Raw genomic sequence first — 17098 nt, forward strand, 5'->3', positions numbered from 1 at the left:
CAATGATTTTGCATAATTACATTCGAAGACATGCTTGGTCAAATGATGAGGATTTTCGAGAATTTGATAATATACCGGACATGCCAGTCTCTTCAAGCCAGTTTGACAGAGGTGAATCAAGTTCTTCTAACAGAGAAAGTGACCTTGAAATCACAATGTTAAAGGAAACCATATGAACTAGTTTAATGAATCACTATTTGTAAACACATTTTGTATCATAACCTATTTTCTAGTAATAATGAAACTTGTTATGTCTTATGTTACTATATTTTTTTATTAAAAATCATCCGTTTAGATACTTCAAAATTTGATCCAAGTATAATGTTATTATTTGTGAAAATAATATTTATCATTGTTATAAAAAATATTTAATTATAACTATAAAAAATTAAAAATAATTATCATTTTATCTAATAAATAATTTAAATTAATTATATAATTCATTAAAATATTAGAAGATACATTTTAATATTTTATTAAATGAATTTGCATATTTTAATCATTTTAAAAAAGTAAAATAATTTAAATAACTTCTATTATATATCAATTCTAATCTGATGTCCTTAATAGTCATTTTTCATTCTCACCTCACCGCTACAACTGCGTTTGAATCTAAACACACACTCCACCATTGTTTCTAATCTCACCGCTACAGTACCCAATCTCACCGCTACAGTAACTAATCTGACCGCCACCGCTGTTTTTAACCTCACCGGAAGTAAACACACCACCCATCCAAACTAGCCCTTAGTCTCTATATGTAAACACGAGAAATGTAGTTTACATCTATTTTTCTAAAAGTAAAAGAGTAGATAGTGAACCGTATGCAAAAGAATATATCAAACTCTTGATACATAATATTAAAGATAATTTAAAAGTTTTTTTTCTTTATATCTCTCTTTTTTTTTATCCAAACTCTGGAAGCACACATTGTCTCTACATTTATATCGAGATACAACCTTTATGATGTGAAAAGCAAAGGGAAGTACTTGAAAATAGAAAGACAAACCTACCCAGAATGGTGGCATACCACAAAGTAAAATATAGATGATAACTCCAGCACTCCAGACATATCAACCTCTGGGCCATAATTATGTTTAAGAACCTTTGGAGCCATGTAATCCCACAGTCTCATTGAATCGTTCACCTGTTAAAAGAGAGAATTCTTGAGTTGTTTAAGCATAAATATAAAAAGGAGATAACTGAAGCAGTTCTATAGTTGCATGGACCTATATTTCCTAGAAAATAACCGTTTTGAGATAGAACAATTGTGTGTATGTAAAACCATATTCCACAATGATCCAGCCTCATCCACTCTGTTATCCATATCAAATGCAAACAGAAAGGTGTCATATGTTCCCATCATAGCTTCTTGTCCTTTGCTCAACATCTACTTTGTCATCTGAGTATCAGCGACTTCATGAAACCTAATTTAACTCGAGAAAATACTAAACAGAACAAAGTCAATAGCCACAGCTTAAATTATAGCATCTTGAACAAATAGGTTGAATCAGTAGAAGCACACCAAATAATCATTCAATAAATATTTTAACGTAAGAAAACCAGAGGAAGATGCAAAATTTAAGTTCCCTGCCCCCTTCCCAAATAAAAAGTAACTCTATAAGACTGTTTTCTTTACAAACAATATTCCAAAAGTTAAAATATCTGGCCCCAGAATAGCATCATTAAAAAAGAACTCAATGTTTCAGTGAAGGCATTTCTCCCCACAGAAATTAACAAATAGGTAGTCATATAGAAATGTGTAATTAGAAATAAAAAAGAAAACTAAAACATCCAAGTTCTAACTTCTAACCAAAAAGGCACCATGTATTTAAAAACTATCTTCTGTTACACCCCTGTTTTTCTTATGGTCAAAAGGGTAGTAGACTAATGATGAAAAATATAAACACGTTAATTGCAATAATTACATTCACACGATAACAAAATGAAATACAAGAGAAACCATTTTCTTTAAGTCAATAAGGACCATGCATTATGCATATATAGCAATTCAAAGAACTAAAACGCAAGGTTGTCACATTTTTCTTCCTACTTCTTCTTTTCTCTGGGAACAAAGTTTCCATCATTTTTGGCGATACAATCTGACTTTGTCTTTGCATATTGTACCCACTACACCAAATTAATCGTACAGTCAATCAAACCTAAGAATCATTATAACTAAATCTGCATATAAATTAAGCCCAAAAAAGAAATTGATTACAATCAAAAGTGATGCCTAGAATAAAGTAGTTTGGTTCAAGCAGCCACCCGCAGAATAAAGCAAGTTTGGTTCAAGCTGTAAATGGTGTTATGGATGAGTAGCAAAAGTCTTCCATGGTTGCAGAAGGAACAATAGCCCTAATTTATACAGAAAAAAATAAAATGGCTCCTAAAATTTTAGTAAAATGGATTCTCAATAAATAATAGAATAACTCCAACAACATTAGTACAAAACAGATTTCAATCAGTGGGTATACAATAATAGTGAAATCACAAAACAAATGCAACACAAACATCATTAAAAATCGAAATTAAACTTCAACTACTAAATCCATACTATAACTAAAAACTATACCCAATATAGAACAAATAAACAAATTAAACTTATAATTCTAACAAGATTGAGTGCCTTTCCAGCTGAATCTCTTTTCTTCCACAAGTGATGCTCGTTCTTTCCAACCTTTTTCACTGGTTTCCTGCACCCTCAAAAATTTAGTAACTTTGGGCTTCTAATTCAAGATTTTGATAAATTGAATTCAATCTTTTAAAGGAGACCCACTTCTCAACAACTTCGGAAATGCCCAGTGGTTGTTCACCTAGCTTTTATGAACATTTAACATAGGGAGTTCTGCAAATTGAAAACCCATGACCTAATGAAAAAGCTACTTCATTTTGAACCTAGAAAAAAATTCAACCTTTTTCAATTACAAATGTTCAGTAAAATAAGATGGCAACCTTGAAAAGGAAAATGAAACCTGAAAGTTTCAATTTATCAACCTTGATTTTGGACATGTAGATAATGGATAACTTATTGAATGAATACGACTATAAGCCATTGGTTTACTTCTCTATTCGAGAGAAAGAAAAAAAAAACTTACCATCAAAACAAATAAGGCCTTAATAAGCACTAGGCGATTCTAGTGATGGGTTAGAATCGTTTAGGAATGGTAAACGAAGTGTGGGTCTTTCGCCTTCAAGTTGATTTGCTTCCTTTCAGGTTTATTTGAGCGTGTGATTGTTGATGGCTAAAGAAAAAAAAAACTGAAACCATTGAGAAATTTTAGTTTAGGAAGGGAAAAAAAGGTCATCCTGTGGAGAGGTTGGAATAGCCAATTCGGCACCTCCTCCCCTGAATGGCTATTCAACGATTTTCGGAATGAAGCTGTAATCGCATTCGGCGTTTTAAGCTTTCCAACGAACCAAACCTCTGCTTTACTGTAGAAATTGGAACTGTCCTGTAATGGCTTTGCCATTACATTGAACCAAATTAAGCCTAAACAATCAAAATAGGATTTGCATAAAGTTTTATCTTTTCTTTTTTTATTATCCACTTTCAACATTTTTATTTTTATTTTTATTTTTATTTTTATTTTTTTTCTCTTCCACTCTTCTTTTTCATTTTCTTCTCTTCCACGATGAACCTAACGACATCCCCTAAATACTCTTTTCTCTCATCGAAACTAAATTAAAAAAAATCTTGTTCTTTTTTCTCTCCTGATTTCATCGATATATATTCATTCTCTCCAAGCTTGTTGTCATTGATGATGATAGTGAGTCAAGAGGAAGTTGTTACTTGTAAAGATCGGTTGCAAATTATTGAGAACGTGGCAAGTGCCCAACACAACTGCCTCCTCTGAGTTTGGCGATGGTTTCAAGCTCGACGGCAACGATTTTTAGTGGAGAAGAAATTGATAAAGAAATTATGATGATTGGAGGGGGTTTGGTTTTCTTGATGATAAATCAAATCAAGGATTCATCTTTGATAATGGATTTGAGTCTCTACCTGAACCATTTAAGCTATTATAACATCTAAGAAGTGAGTTTATTTTTTGCCTAGGCATTCATATTTATTTATTTTCTCTCTTATAAGTAATCCCCAAAGCTTTTACCATTGAAAATGAGTCAAAAAGGCAAAATGTGTTTCTGCAACAACAAAAATTGTTGAAAAGAAAAGAACAAAAAAGGTAAAATTATTTGCAAGTCCTCCTTTCTACCCATTTATCAATTTAGACTTGGCCTACCCTATCATGTGACGTCTATTCATTGGCCCACGTGTAAAAATCGACAGAAATTAATGTCGCCAGAGGTATCAAAAGGTTAGACATAGAAAAAGTTGAGATACTAAATCAGACAAATTAAAAATACAGCTATCATATTAAAAATTTTGATAAATTATAAGAGGATTTGTTTACCATTATTAAATTGAGATTTTTCTCATATCTTATGGTTTGGTTTTCTTTAGATTCTATAATAATAATAATAATAATAATAATAATAATAATAATAAATACAGTTAGAAAATTTAATATTACATTTTAGTATAACTATAAACATTACTTATAATCTCTTAATCATTTGTAGGTGTCAAATTCATATTTTAAAATTAAATATTGTAATTATGGTATAGATGGCAAAATGTGTACTTTGATATTAACATTTTGTTATCTATATCATAATGCAAAGTTATTATTGTTATTTGGTTTTGAGAAAAAATTGTTTAAATTTTGGTTTATAAATTTGTGATATTTAAAGCTTGTTCATGAAAAAAAAAATTAAACTATAGAAGAGAAGTAGAAATACAGCTTTTGATTTTGGTATAGGCGGTGCGAACAGAGAATGTCATAAACAACTATTTGAACAACTCAATGACTTAAATTAAAACTTTCAAATAATTCAATAATCATTTTGTAATTTTTTGAAGTTAAGTGACCAAAACAAAAACTAATTACTAATAGTTTCATGACCTTGAGTGTAATTTACCCTTAATGAAGATAGTGGAAAAGATTTATCTAAGGGTCTGTTTGTTTGCAAGTAAATGTTTTCCGGAAAATGATTTCTGAAAAATGATTTACTTTTCTGGAAAATGATTTACTAAAAATCTTTTCTAGTATCTGGATGAATCTGTGTAAAATATTTTATGTTGTTTGGTAGATTTCCTAAAAATATTTTCCGGAAAAGTTGTTTTTACATATATTAATATACATATTAATAAATTTTCTATTAAGCACCTTTCTCTTTAAATTTTCTATTTGTACCCACCACAACCACCCTTTGTAGTTTCCACCTGACACTTCCAAACACCTTATTTCTCTCTTTCTTTATGCTCTATCTGTTGTTTCTCTGTTAGTTTTTGTTTTTTTTTTTGGGTGTTTGTTAAAATCTGTATACCATTTTACCTTAGAAATTAGAGACGGAAAGTGATAGTGTATCAGTGGCTAAGTTAAAGGACTACGTGAAGGGAGAGGAGGAAGCCAATAAAATGAAGCCTCTGAACCCAAGGAGGACATGCAAGAAGAACAACAATGACCACAACTCATTAAGGAAGAAGAGATGGAGAATGAAGATGAAGCAGGTGCAGAGAAGAAGAGTGTGATCATCCCTCTTCCTCAAAGTATAATTGTTTTCTCTTGTTTCTCTCAAACTTCTAATTTGGTCATGGCAATCATTTAAAAAAACAAAAAAGAGTATGTGGTTTTTTTTTTTGAAGATGTTGTTTGCACATATTTTGGAAGATAATATTGATTGCATGTGCTGCTGAGAAGAAAAAAAAAGAAAAGGATCCAGTTTTGTTTAATCAAAATGTTACTCTGTTGTTTCCCCTGCTTTCTGTGCCAACATACTGCATTTGCTAGACGAATTTGGTCATAAATATGATATGGATTGCATGTCCTACCAAATTACTTGTAATTACTTTTATATGATTCATTTCCAGAAACACAACCTATCATGTTTGTTTGTTGAACTTAATAAGTCTGTTTTGGGATGGGAAAAATTTTCAGCTAGTTTTTAGTTCCGAATCATAAAGGCTATCCCATGATTTTACATTATCTGGCATGTTTTACATGGTTGAAAATGACAGAAGTTGCAGCAGCAGAAACACCACCATCAGTTACAGAGGAAAGTCTAAACAACAGAAACCTAGATCATCAGAATCATAACAAATAAAGCTTGAAGAAGGAGATGAATGACTTACCTGGAGCTTTGTGAAGTGAACTGGTTGCACAAATTGAAGAAGGAGAAGCACGGTAGGAGGAGGAAAGATATGGAAAATGTCTTACCGAAAAAAAATTGGTAAGACATTTTCCCTAAATCCCTTCTTTATTTTCCCGTGTTTCTGAAAACCATTTACAATGTAAAATGTTTTCCAAATAACCAAACAATGGAAAACCCGGAAAATATTTTCCTGCAAACAAACGGACCCTAAGATTTACTTAAGTTCAGATTTCAATAAAGATGAAAAGTTACTCAATTGCCTTCCAATAAGAAAAGAAAAGAAAAGAAAACAACAACAACAACAACAACAACAACAACACAACAACAATAATAATAATAATAAATGAATAAAAAGAAAAATGATCAAGGAAAAATTGCTTAAATAGTTAAAGTTCATAAAATATTTCTTATAAAATTTTGTAACCTTTAAAATGATATTTTATTATAGTGGAATCCTATAGGATCTTTTTAAATTAATAGTTATGGTTAAAAGATAGAAACAAAAAGACCATTGTTTAATCAAGTCACATCAAAGATGATAAAGAGAGATGGAAAACCGGAAGATATGCTTGGTGGAAATATGAAAAAATTTAGAGGTTAGAATTTAGGAAATAAAGATTGTCGAAACCGTTTTTTTGAAAACAAAATTTTGGTTGTCGACTTTAAAAAACAAAACTGGAGTCGCCACCGATCCTTTATTAAGGTGTGATCGGCCCACCTTAAAAATAATTTTAGTCTGCGAAATTTGAGAAAACAGGTTCGGGAGTCAGTTACGCACGAGGAAGGATTAGCACCCTCGTAACGCCCAAAATTGGTACCAAATTGATTTTTTTTAATGCCTTGGTGTCGAAAATTTGAAAAGATTTTAAAAGGAAACTTTTTATTTCATGAACGAATTAAAATAATAAGACAATTCCTATTTCAAAGAAATAAAACACCATACCCAGTGAGTTAGGGCACAATGTTTTTAAATCTTCAAAATACCCGAATATTGCCTTTTGTTTTTGAAAATTCTTATTTCGAGAAGAAAATGTCATGACCAATAAGTTAGGACCCAACATTTTGAATTCCCGAGAATAAGCTTTTATTTAAAATTTGAATTTATTGCGAAACAAATACTCGGCTTTCTAAATTCATCGAAAAATAATCACGATCCAGTAAGTTAGGACACGATCTTTCACGAGAATCATGAATGCCAAATATTTTGGAATTTATAAAATAGGACGATTTAAATACTTTGAGAAAATCAAAATAGATGTTTTAAAAGAGATGCTAAAAAAGGGTTAAGGCATAACATGAAACAAATACTCTAGTCTAAGACAAATATGAATAAATATTCACAAGTATATGTACAAGTACACTATATAATTAAATTTACAAATATGTGTACACATATATTTAACGATATGTACAAAGATACACATAAAAGATGAAATGGGATATATCAATCAAAATATAATAAAATGCATGTATGTATTTGGAAATCGTGAAAATAAAATAAATATAAAAGCATGTACATGTGTATATATTTACGAATAAAAATGTATATGTGTATGTATTGGTAAATTATGAAAATACGCACATGTATATTAAAACCTATATAATATGAGTACAAATAACGTGTACATTTAGAATAAGAGAAATATTTATAATAACTCAAAACGTATATATGTATAATATAAAAATGTGTTTTGAATTGTAACATACGAAGAACATGTGTATGTATACACATATATATGTGTTTCAAAATGGTGAAGAATAATATGAAAATCATAGGTACACGCATGTTTATGAAAGTAAAAAAACTAAAATATAATAATATATATGTAGAGGTAAAAAAGCTGCACGAAATGTATATATACAAGTACGTATATTACATTGAAATGCATGTATATATAATCGTATGTGCTTTTGAAATATAGAAATAAGGATAAAAATAATAAAGGAGAAAAAAATGGGCCAAACCGAATTAAAACGAAAAAACGAATTTAGAAAAAAATAAAAAATAAAATTAGGACCAACTTAAATGCGCATATAGCGTGGAGGACCAAAAGGAAATTATCCTCCTTCCAAAACGTCAGTAGTAAGGACTAAATTGAAACGGACATCAAATATTCGGTCCAATTTTAAAATAAGTAAAAAGGGTTTAATTGAGTCGTTGCAAAAGGAAGGACCAAATGCGCATTTCCCTTTAGGCCGATTTATGCAGTCATACCACCTAAACGGCGCTGCTTTTACTTATAGAATTAAAACCCAAAATTTCCTTTCAAAAGAACATCTCTGCTTCATTCTTTTTTGTTTTAAAACAATAAACAGAAGGGGAAAAAAATTTTGCTAGGGTTTTCAACCCCCCAGCCCTCCATGCCGCCGCCGCCGCTCAAGCCATCCACGGCCTTCGACGACGTTTTATTCTCCGATCGAGACGAAGAAGGGATCCGAACACGCCTAGGCCAGGTTGGTTCCCCTTTTCCCCTTTTATTATTATGGAAAAAACAAAATAAAAAAAAGAAAAAAAAACTTGCGATTCACCTTTTAAAAATTTTGTATTCGGTGTTTTCTTTCCATTTTCAGTATTCCCCCCATTTTGAGTACATGGAATAGGGCTTTTATAGCCTAAAAATAATAGAAAGAAGAAGAAAAAAAAACTATTATCTATTCGAAATCTGCTATTTTCCTTCTTTTCCGTTGCTATTTGTTTCTATTTGTTGCTTTTTTGGGTTGTTTGCAGGTGCGTGCTTGGAGGGTGTGCGGGATTCGTGGCGGGCGGCGCGATCTACGGAGTACAAACGGGATTGCTGGGCGTGGGAGCAGCGCGCACGTAGGGAGGATCGGCCCCGAGGCGTGCGGCGCTTGGGACGTCTGCTGGAGGCGCGGAGGCTGCTGTGGCTAGGGTGCATAGTGCTGCTAGGGTTTTCTTTTTTTTCTTTTTAGTTTTAATGAGGTCCTGTATTGTTTGTTGGTTTGGGCTGAGTATTATAATGTAAAATGGGTATTAGATTGGGCCCGCACATTTGGGTTTATATAATGCCCTCTTTGCTCATTGTCGTAACGGAATAGAGCAAAGACTAACAAATTTAATTGTGCTCAAATTTGCTAAGCCTCGACTTCTTGGTGCTTTTCTTCTTCTAATAGCTTCATTTCTTCCTACTGCATCTTCAGAGGTACAGGAACTAGCGTTTCAATCAACCCCACCGCAATGTCAGGGAGATAAGGTTTGTACTTTGTAGCTTCTCAAAAAGAACAAAATTTGCTATCTTTAATCTGCTCCACTGCAACTTCAGGGAGATAAGACTTGTAGCTTCAATTTGCTCTACTACAACTTAAAGATAAGTCTGATGCGATCTGCGGCTTTAATCCACTCCATTGCAACTTCAAGGAGATTGGATTGGTTACTTCAGTCTGCTCCACTGCAACTTCAGGGAGATAAGACATATATCTTCGATCTACTTCACTACCAGTATAGGAAGACAAGATCTGTTTTCTTCGATCTACTTCACGCCAATACATGAAGACAAAATCTGCTTTTTCAATCGATTCCACTGCCGACCGGGGAGGTAGAATTACTGGTTTCAATATACTCCACTGCAACTTCAGGGAGGTAAAATCCACCATCTTCGATCTGCTCCACTACTGCTTAGGGAGGCAAAATTTGTAATATTCAATCTACTTTGCCGCCGGTATGGGAAGATGTATATTCGATCCACTTTGCTACCAATATAGGAAGATAGGACCTACTATCATTAATCTACTTCACGCCAGTACATGAAGACAAGATCTGTTTTTTTCGACCTACTCCACCACCAGTATGGGGAGACAAGATCTGTTTCTTTGATCTACTTCACGCTAGTACATGAAGACAAGATCTACTCCACCACCAGTATGGGGAGACAAGATCTATTGACTTTGATCTACTTCACGCTGATACATGAAGACAAGATCTACTTTCTTTCGATCTGCTTCGCCACCAGTATGGGAAGGCGAGATCTGTTATCTTTGATCTACTTCACGCCAAGACATGAAGACAAGATCTGCTTTTCCTTCGATCGCTTCGCCACCAAGATGGGAATGCGGATCAGATATTCGATCCACTTCGCTACCAATATAGGAAGATAGGACTGCCGCTTTCAACTGCTCCACTTTTGTTCAGGGAGATAAGGCTTTATGATTTTACCGATCTGTTCTCTGGGGAACATGACCTGTATAATTCACTTTATGAACCTAACTATGCCTAATGATTAGGATGTCATGATCAAATGAATCAAATGCTCCTAACTAGGTGTGTATGAATGACATTTGAATGAATGCAGAATGTCATTTTTTCGAGAATGATCCCTCATTTTCACTTAGGTTATCATTACTCAAAGTTTATTAAGGTTTAATCGCAAATGTGCTATAGCGCCTCTTTGCTCGGCTGACGTCTCCAACGAAACATTTGACCAGATTGCCCCCCACTGTAAACCTCTAAGTTTGATCCACTGGGACGCAAAATTTGAACCATCTTTTTCCCGTTGTAACTCAAGGGTAGAAAGATTTGACCTTTTTTCAATCCTCTGCTATCACAATTCGAGGATACAGGATGTGAAACTTTTTGGTCCCTTACACCATTCCCAGGGTGTTGTACCAAATGCTCATGTACAAATGAAAAACTTTCCTCTCCAAGAACAACTTCTTCTTATTATTCGGTGATTGAAGCTTTCTCACCAACACGATATCTCGCCATTTTGTTAGACGAAAATTCAAAGGGGTAGTCTTAATTTAGACTTTTCTTTATCAGATTTCCAACCTAGTGCGTTCTAAACAATAGTCCTGTTTGAGGTTCCTATATTATTCAGAAACTTCTAGAGTAATATGCAAAACTCCCCTTGTGAAAGTTTTATTAGTCCATTAATCATTATTCTAATGCAACATGCTTGCAAAAAGATTATGGATAAGAATAGAGTTGGTTCGAGCATAGCCTTTGAAATGAATAAGTTGTCAAAGATAATAAAGATAAATGGCAAAGAAATGTGTGTCTTGAAATGAATGAAGTGTTCCAAGAATAACAAAATGGTATAAGGATTAGGTGCCCCAGATATCGTAGCTTGAACTTCTCTGTACAAACTTGTCAAGACCTTTCGGGTTTGACATGTGTTTAGGAGATCTACCATACTCTATCGATGCCCCAAGATGTCGCATACCCTTTCTTGCTGATTCGCAGTGCAAGAAGACCATCAGATATCCCATTCGATCAAGATTTGAGCCGCTCTGATTACTTCATGCCCCATTCGATCAACATTTGAGCCGCCTTTTGGGTTTTCAACTCAAATCCCTTTGGTCTAAGGCGCCTTTGCGAGTTTTCACCTTAGCCTCTCCATTTTTTTTTTACTCAAGGCTCCCTTTGTAGGGTTTCACCCTGGTCTCTTCTTTTTTTTTTTGACTCAAAGCACCCTTTGTAGGCTTTCACCTTGGTCCCACCTTTTAAGAAAAGTACTTTCGAACGGAATTCGAGTTTACAGAGCTTGGAAAATCTTTACCATCCATCTTACTCAGGATAAAAATTTTCCCCAGAAAAGGCTTTCTTTATGACATATGGACCCTCTTAATTTGGCATTCATCTTCCTCTAAAATCCTTTTGTATAGGAAGGATTTGCTTCCCCTTGTGAAATTTTCTAAGACGAGCCTTTGGATCTTCCTCTTGGGATAAAAATGCAGAGAAATGACAATTCCACTTCGATGAGCAAAACTATGATAAACCAAAGTGAAAGACATTGCCCCAGTAAAGGAATTTCTCTGAGCATATCCAGGTATGACCATGTGAAGACATCATTGAATTCCTAGGGTAACTCATAAGGTCTTGCTTTGTTTCTTCAGTCATACATGTTCCCTCAAGGTCACAGTCTTCATTGTCTCTTCATGAGGTAAAACTGCTTTATCATCCTCAACAAATCAGAGGATAAGCTACGATCTATGACATCTTCAAATTCATGAGATCTCTCTAACACATGTCTCGCTAAAGAGGAGATTTCTGAGCTTGTAACAGCGTCACTCAAGTCATTGATATCTAGGGACCCATAGTAAGTACCAAGAAATGTATAAAAGAATGTGTGAATGATATGAATGAATAAATAAATGGTTTGGCAGAAAAAATTCATAAGAATGAAAGAATTGCAAAGAGTGAAAGAACATTTGCTCAAAGATGATTGCAATAATGTATTACATTAAAAATAATAATGTTCAGACATGAGCCCATTTCACAAAGGAGTTCTTATTGCTTCTAGGCTAAAAGCAACAAATGTGTTCTGAACATTACTCTAACAGACTCTAAATAATATAAGGGTTTCCTCTGTAGTCTCATTATTTATAACACCTCTCAGTTGAATATCTAACCAGAAAGCATTGCATTCCCTCCATTATCAATCATGATTGGGTAATGGATTTTCTGCACTTGATGAGTCACCAAACTTGACAACACCCATGTCGATGAGTCTTTCAACTTGCTTCTTGAAGGCAGTGCAATTTTTAATCGAGTGTCCCGTAATTCCCGCATGGTATTCACATTGCGCGTTCGCATCATACCATTTGGGATACGGAGGTTGTAGAGGCTTTACAGGAAAAGGGGAAACAACATGGGCATCAAACAGATTTTGATACAGTTTCCTATATGGTACTGGAATTGGCGTGAATCGGGCCTCTCAGATTTTGTCCTGCATCACTTCTGTCTCGATGAACCTTGCCGGTTAGCAGTCATCTTCCTTGGCTGACTTACAGTAACTGATTTAGAGTAACCCATGTTGTTCACCTCATCTTCTCTTCTCCTTGAGACTGACCTCTTGTTACTCTCTCCAGCATCGATATTTCCATTTCTTATGGCATTTTCGATCATCTCGCCATTCATGATTATGTCGGGAAAGCTTTTTGTGACACTCCCCAACATATGTGTAATGAATGGTGCCTTCAGTGTGTTAATGAACAGCATGGTTATTTCTTTTTCCAAGAGTGGTGGCTGAACTTGGACTGCGACCTCCCTCCATCTCTGTGCATACTGCCTAAAGCTTTCACTCGGCTTCTTCTCCATATTCTGAAGGGTGATTCTATCAGGAGCCATGTCTGTCACATGACTATATTGTTTCATGAGTGCTTGGGCCAAGTCCCTCCATGAACCAATCGTGGCACGACTCAATTGATTGTACCATTTGGATGCTGCCCCTGCAAGGCTGTCTTGGAAACAATGTATCAAGAGTTGGTCGTTGTTAACATATCCCGCCTTTCGCCTGCAGAACATGGTGATGTGAGCTTCTGGGCAAGTTTTCCTATTGTACTTCTCGAATTCTGGCATCTTAAACTTGTGAGGGAGTACCAAATCTGGAACTAAGCTTTGCTCTTTAGCGTCAATCCCGCGATAGCTCTCGGTGACTTCCATCGCCCTGAATTTCTCCTCGAGCTATTTGCACCTTTCCTCTAGCTGTTTTGGTAACTCCTTATTTATTCTTTCCTTTTCAGCCACTTCATCAAAGTCAGGAATAACAGAGTTAACAGGGTAGTTTTCGGGGTTAGAGCCCAATCTAGCTTGAAAGTTCGAAGCACTGGCCTAGGACTGCTGAAGCCTGATTGTGACAGTGGGTTTGTGCGGGTATTCAGCTTGAGTTCGCTCATGTGGAGGGGTGAAACCTGGAGAATAGAAAGATTCGTCATCATTTCCCTCATCGGCATCTGCCATGGGGCCCTTTCCTTTGTCACTTCCCTTTGTTATCAGTCGGGTTAACTTTGCCACTATATCCTCTTGAGATTCCCGCATCTTCTCAGACATTTCTTGCTTCATCTTGTCTAACCGTTCCTGCATTTGTAGCTGAAGCCGGTCTTGCATCTCCTTCTGGTGCTGTTCAAGCTTTTCTAATCTCTGATCCATATCTTTTGTCTTTGCTCGAGTGCCGTATCGGTGTTGGGTTGGTTGGTTGGTTTCCAGGTTAACTGAGCAATGATTTTAATCAATTAGGATCATTTAGAGGTGTTTAATGCATATGATGCAATGAAATGCAAATGCATGAAATGAATGCAAAAAGAGACGTTGATTCTTGGTTCAATTCTATTAGAACAACTTTACTAGAAAACAAATCTCTTTACATAAAGCAGATATATATACGATTTTGCCCTTATAGGCGGAGTCATTCGTTCCTCTTCTTCATTCAAGCATTAAGATAAATCTCACGAACTCTTCAAAAGGGATGTCTCTTCTATCTCCTTTTTACTTGATCTGGGCCGTGACTCGTTGCTCCTTTATCGTCGTGATGCTCGTTGGCTTCTCTTAAAAAAAAGTTCAGCGGCTCTCGAATATTCGTCAGCTTGAGTCTTCGGGCAACGGAACAATGGTTGTGTAGTCCTCCATTAAACTATCATCTTCCTCTTGTTGTGTTTTCTCGGAACATATTCGGGCGACCGTATTATTTTCCACTTTATCAAGAAACCCATTTCCTTATGACAAACTCTCTATTTAACAACCGAACGTGAATCAACACCTCTTTTTATGATGAAATGCCATGCAGTAAAAAAATGTCATGTAATCAAAACAAAATAAACCCAAATTAGTATCACATATAAAGATATAATCCAATATAACATAGCAGGAACACTTATTCAGGAATCTACTAGGGTTTTGGGATAGTTCTACCTAGGGTAAGTTCCTAAAGCTCACTATATGAGGTTTAGTTTCTAAAGTAAGGGTACTGAACAGTGATTCTCGATCCTCACCCATTATAGGCTCGTGTGGATCGAGTTCGATTCGAGGATACATTTCCCTATGGCTGCACGGAGATGAAAATCTCATGAAGACATAGGTACGGATGTATCCCGGAAGCGATCTACTACCCTGCACGGAGGTGAAAACCTCACGAAGGACTAGTTTCTCGCTCCCACTTAAAGGGTAAAATGCAAAATGCAGATGCAAAATCGCCAACATACCAAGATGTAAAAAACGATGAATGCTAAGGGAACTCATGAATTTTTTTAAAACTTTTGATTTTCGACACAAAGGCAAATATAATCAGTTTATGGCTCGACTCTCAAAGTCCCCAGCGGAGTCGCCAAGCTGTCAAAACCGTTTTTTTGAAAACAAAATTTTGGTTGTGGACTTTAAAAAACAAAACTGGAGTCGCCACCGATCCTTTATTAAGGTGTGATCGGCCCACCTTAAAAATAATTTTAGTCTGCGAAATTTGAGAAAAGCAGTTCGGAGTCGATTCATATACGAGGAAGGATTAGCACCTCGTAACCCCAAAATTGGTACCAAATTGATTTTTTAATGCCTTGGTGTCGAAAATTTGAAAAGATTTTAAAAGGAAACTTTTATTTCATGAACAATTAAAATAATAAGACAATTCCTATTTCAAAGAAATAAAACACCATACCCAGTGAGTTAGGGCACAATGTTTTAAATCTTCAAAATACCGAATATTGCCTTTTGTTTTGAAAATTCTTATTTCGAGAAGAAAATGTCATGACCATGAAGTTAGGACCCAACATTTTGAATTCGAGAATAAGCTTTTATTTAAAATTTGAATTTATTATGAAACAAATACTCGGCTTTCTAAATTCATCGAAAAATAATCACGATCCAGTAAGTTAGGACACGATCTTTCACGAGAATCATGAATGCCAAATATTTTGGAATTTATAAAATAGGACGATTTAAATACTTTGAGAAAATCAAAATAGATGTTTTAAAAGAGATGCTAAAAAGGGTTAAGGCATAACATGAAACAAATACTCTAGTCTAAGACAAATATGAATAAATATTCACAAGTATATGTACAAGTACACTATATAATTAAATTTACAAATATGTGTACACATATATTTAACGATATGTACAAAGATACACATAAAAGATGAAATGGGATATATCAATCAAAATATAATAAAATGCATGTATGTATTTGGAAATCGTGAAAATAAAATAAATATAAAAGCATGTACATGTGTATATATTTACGTAATAAAATGTATATGTGTATGTATTGGTAAATTATGAAAATACGCACATGTATATTAAAACCTATATAATATGAGTACAAATAACGGTGTACATTTAGAATAAGAGAAATATTTATAATAACTCAAAAACGTATATATGTATAATATAAAAATGTGTTTTGAATTGTAACATCTGAAGAACATGTGTATGTATACACATATATATGTGTTTCAAAATGGTGAAGAATAATATGAAAATCATAGGTACACGCATGTTTATGAAAGTAAAAAAAACTAAAATATAATAATATATATGTAGAGGTAAAAAAAGCGCATTTAAATGTATATATACAAGTACGTATATTACATTGAAATGCATGTATATATAATCGTCGTGCTTTTGAAATATAGAAATAAGGATAAAAATAATAAAGGGAGAAAAAAAAATGGGCCAAACTGAATTAAAACGAAAAAAACGAATTTAGAAAAAAAATAAAAAAATAAAATTAGGACCAACTTAAATGCGCGCATAGCAGTGGAGGACCAAAAGGGAAATTATCCCCTCCTTCCAAAACGCTGCGTAGCAAGGGACTAAATTGAAACGGACATCAAATATTCGGTCCAATTTTAAAATAAGTAAAAAAGGGTTTAATTGGAGTGCGCTGCAAAAAGGAAGGACCAAATGCGCAATTTCCCCTTTAGGCCAGATTTGCGCAGGTCATACCACCTAAACGGCGCCGTTTTACTTATAGAATTAAAACCCAAAATTTCCTTTCAAAAGAACATCTCTGCTTCATTCTTTTTTGTTTTAAAACAATAAACAGAAGGGGAAAAAAATTTTGCTAGGGTTTTCAACCCCGACCCTCCATGCATGCCATGCGCTCAAGCCATCCACGGCCTTGACGACGTTTTATTCTCCGACGAGACGAAGAAGGGATCC

The 17098-nt window shown here is 34.5% G+C and overlaps 1 long non-coding RNA gene across 1 annotated transcript; it reads right to left on the reverse strand.

Moving 5' to 3' along the window:
• Nucleotides 1–837: 837 nt before the first annotated feature.
• LOC128039775 (uncharacterized) lies at nt 838–4101 on the reverse strand. The gene is made up of 2 exons (XR_008194385.1): nt 1230–4101; nt 838–1147 (listed from the first exon to the last, which is right to left on the reverse strand). It is a non-coding gene; the product is annotated as an uncharacterized LOC128039775 (long non-coding RNA).
• Between the last annotated feature and the right edge of the window lie 12997 nt (nt 4102–17098).

This window comes from Gossypium raimondii, chromosome 3, assembly GCF_025698545.1.
Source record: "Gossypium raimondii isolate GPD5lz chromosome 3, ASM2569854v1, whole genome shotgun sequence".
NCBI classification, from domain to species: Eukaryota; Viridiplantae; Streptophyta; class Magnoliopsida; order Malvales; family Malvaceae; genus Gossypium; species Gossypium raimondii.